Below are 3,150 nucleotides of genomic sequence, written 5' to 3'. Positions count from 1 at the left end.
CCAAGCTAGGCCATATCCTAGGCCATAAAATAAATCTTAATAAATTTCAAAGGACTTGGAAATACAGAGTAGTATTTCTTACTCTGTATGTTTTCTTACTAAGCAGAATCAAACTAGAAATGAAAATAAAGATACCTGGAAAGTTTTCCAAATATTTGGAAATTAAACATGCTTCTAAAAAAAGGTCATGAGTCAAATAACACCACAACGGAAATTAGAAAATATTTTGAACAGAATGATAATGAAAGCATAACATATCAAAAATTTGTGGAACACAGTAAAGGCAGTACTTAGAGGGATTTTTACAACTTTAAAGGCCTAAATTAGATGAAAAGAAGTGTTTTACAACCAATGATTTAAGCTTTTACTTTAGGAAATAAGAGAAAAGAAGACCGTATTCAATCCAAAATAGAAGAATAAGTGGACAATCAGCAACTCTAAATAAGTGGAGAAAATTAGCAACTCTAAAAGCTGGTGCTTTGAACAATGAATAATACTGATAACTGGCAAGACTGTTTTTAAAAAGGCAAATTAACAACACATCAAGAATTAAAAAGGAGACATCGTTATGACTTTACATTCATGAAAAGCTAATAAAGAGAATTCTATGAGCAACTTTATGTTAATACATTTGACAAATTAGATGAAATGCACACATTTCTTGAAAACTACAACTTACCAAAATAGAACCAAAAAAAAAAAAGAACATCTGAATAGCCCTATTCTATTAAATAAATAATTTATTACCAAAAACCTTCCCACAAATAAAACTGGGGCTAGATGGTTTCACTAGTGAATTCTACCAAACAGTAATGGAAGAAATAATACAAATATTACACTCTGTCACAAAATAGAGGAGACCGGAACACTTCTCAGCTCATTATATGAGCATAATCATGGTTCCTAAGCCCTGACAAAGACAGTCCAAGAATAGAAAATTACAGACCAGTGTCCCTAAGGAACAATTATGGGAAAATCCTTTAAAAATTATTAGCAAGCAGAATGAAACAAAATTAAAAGGATAATACATTTGAACAAAGGAGGTTTATCCCAGGATGGCAAGGTTGGATTAGTATTCAAAATAACAACTCAGGGTGATTCACTACATTAGCAGAATAAGGGGGGGAAAAAATGACCATATCAATGGATGCAGAACAGAAGCATATGAAAAAATTCCGTATCTGCTCATGATAAAGGTTCTTAACAATCTAAAAATAAAATTGAATTTCTTTCATGTGATAAAAGTGAAACATTAGCACTCTGATTTGTTTTGTTGTTCAGTTGCTAAGTCATGTCTGACTCTTTGCGACCCTATGGACTGCAGCACACCAGGCTTCCCTGTCCTTCACTATCTCCCTGAACTTTCTCAAACTCATGTCCATTCAGTCAATGACACTATCCAACCATCTCATCCTGTTGCTCCTTTCTCCTCCTGCCCTCAATCTCTTTGATACTAAGATTAAAAAAGATAAGGACATCTGCTCTCATTTCTTCAATACAACATAGAGCTGAAAGTCTGCGCTAGTGCTATAAGGCAAAAATAATAAAATTGGAAAGAAAGAAGTAAAGTCTTCATTATTCTCAGAGAGCATGACTATATACATAATCGCCAACAGGATTACAGAATCTACTAGAAGTTAGTAAGTGTATTTAGCAAGGTTGCAAAATACAAGGTTGATATATAAACTTAAATTTTAATTCTGAAAACTAGGAGGTTACTAAATGGGGAGATACACCTTGTTCACATATTAGAAAATTTTAAATTAAGATATCCACTCTCTCAAATTTATATATATTACTGTATATACAGGGATTAATGAAATCCCAATAGAAATCCAAACAATATGGTTTTCTTGTGAATTTTATAGTGATTCTAAAATTCACGTAGAGACACAAAAGGCCTAGAAAAACTAATAAAACAATTTTTCACAGTGCATAACACAGTTGAAGTACATACTACCTGATTTCAAGACTCAGTGAAAGCTGTAGCAGTCAAGACAATGAGTTTATTTATTTATTTGGCTGTACAGGATCTTAGTTGCAATATGCAGGATCTCCAGTCTTCATTGCGGCATGCAAGTTCTTGAGTTCCAGCATTTGGGATCTAGTTCCCTTACCAGGCATCAAACCTGAGCCCCATGCATTGGGAGCGTGGAGTCTTAGCCACTGGACCAGTAGGTAAGTCCCAAAACAGTGTGGTATCATATAAGGACAAACTCAGTGAAAAAGAGTAGTGGGACCCTTTGTAGTGGTTCAGTCACTAAATTGTGTCCAACTCTGCGACCCCATGGACTGCAGCATGCCAGGCTCCCCTGTTCTTCACTGTCTCTGCGAGTTTGCTCAAAGTCATGTCCATTGAGTCGGTGATGCTATCCAACCATCTCATCCTCTGTTGCCCTCTTCTCTCTTCTTGCCCTCGATCTTTCCCAGCATCAGGGTCTTTTCCATAGACCTTTAAGGTAAATATGACTCTGTGGCTACTGTGGTAAACTGCCACCATCTAGCCACTGTTACTTTGAGATCTCATCATATCGAGGTTTCCCACAGATATTAAAAAGCCCTGCTCTGTGACTGTCCCTCCTTCCATCAGCTCTAGCTGGCCTCAACCAAAATTCCGAGAGATGCTGATGCCTCTCTCCCTAGCTCATCGCTAATGGTTTTGAGGAAGGGTGTGCGCTCTAGGTGCTCTTAGACACCTTAATTGCTGGATGTGTCGTCTAGCCTTATGTAATACGCTCACTCTAACCCTCCACTTCCCTCAGTCTCTTTATTCCTATCTGTACCATCAGTCAGGGCAACTCAAACATTTTCATCAAGTATAGGCTACAGCCTTTTCATACTTCTAAAGAGCCACTGTAACAGCCAACCTACGCCCTGGGGTCCTTGCCGGAGTATAAAATCACGTATCCCAGAAGAGTGTCTGAAAGTCAGTAAGTTCTTATCTACCCAGTCCTACGTGCTGGCCCCATAATCAGACTCCTTGGAATCTGACCCCAGGCTGCTCCCCAGCCCTAACGGCACATACTAATTCTTGTAACCCTTCCAGTGCATAGTGCCTTCACTCCCTTAGCAGGACTCACATGTGCCCAGCCAGGAGAGCTGGGAGAGCCAGCAGAAAGTGATGTCAGTCTGACCCCAAGACAGAGGGGG

The sequence above is a fragment of the Capricornis sumatraensis genome, chromosome 5 (assembly GCF_032405125.1).
Source record: "Capricornis sumatraensis isolate serow.1 chromosome 5, serow.2, whole genome shotgun sequence".
In the NCBI taxonomy this organism is placed as follows: Eukaryota; Metazoa; Chordata; class Mammalia; order Artiodactyla; family Bovidae; genus Capricornis; species Capricornis sumatraensis.
Note: the sequence above shows the minus strand (reverse complement) of the source record.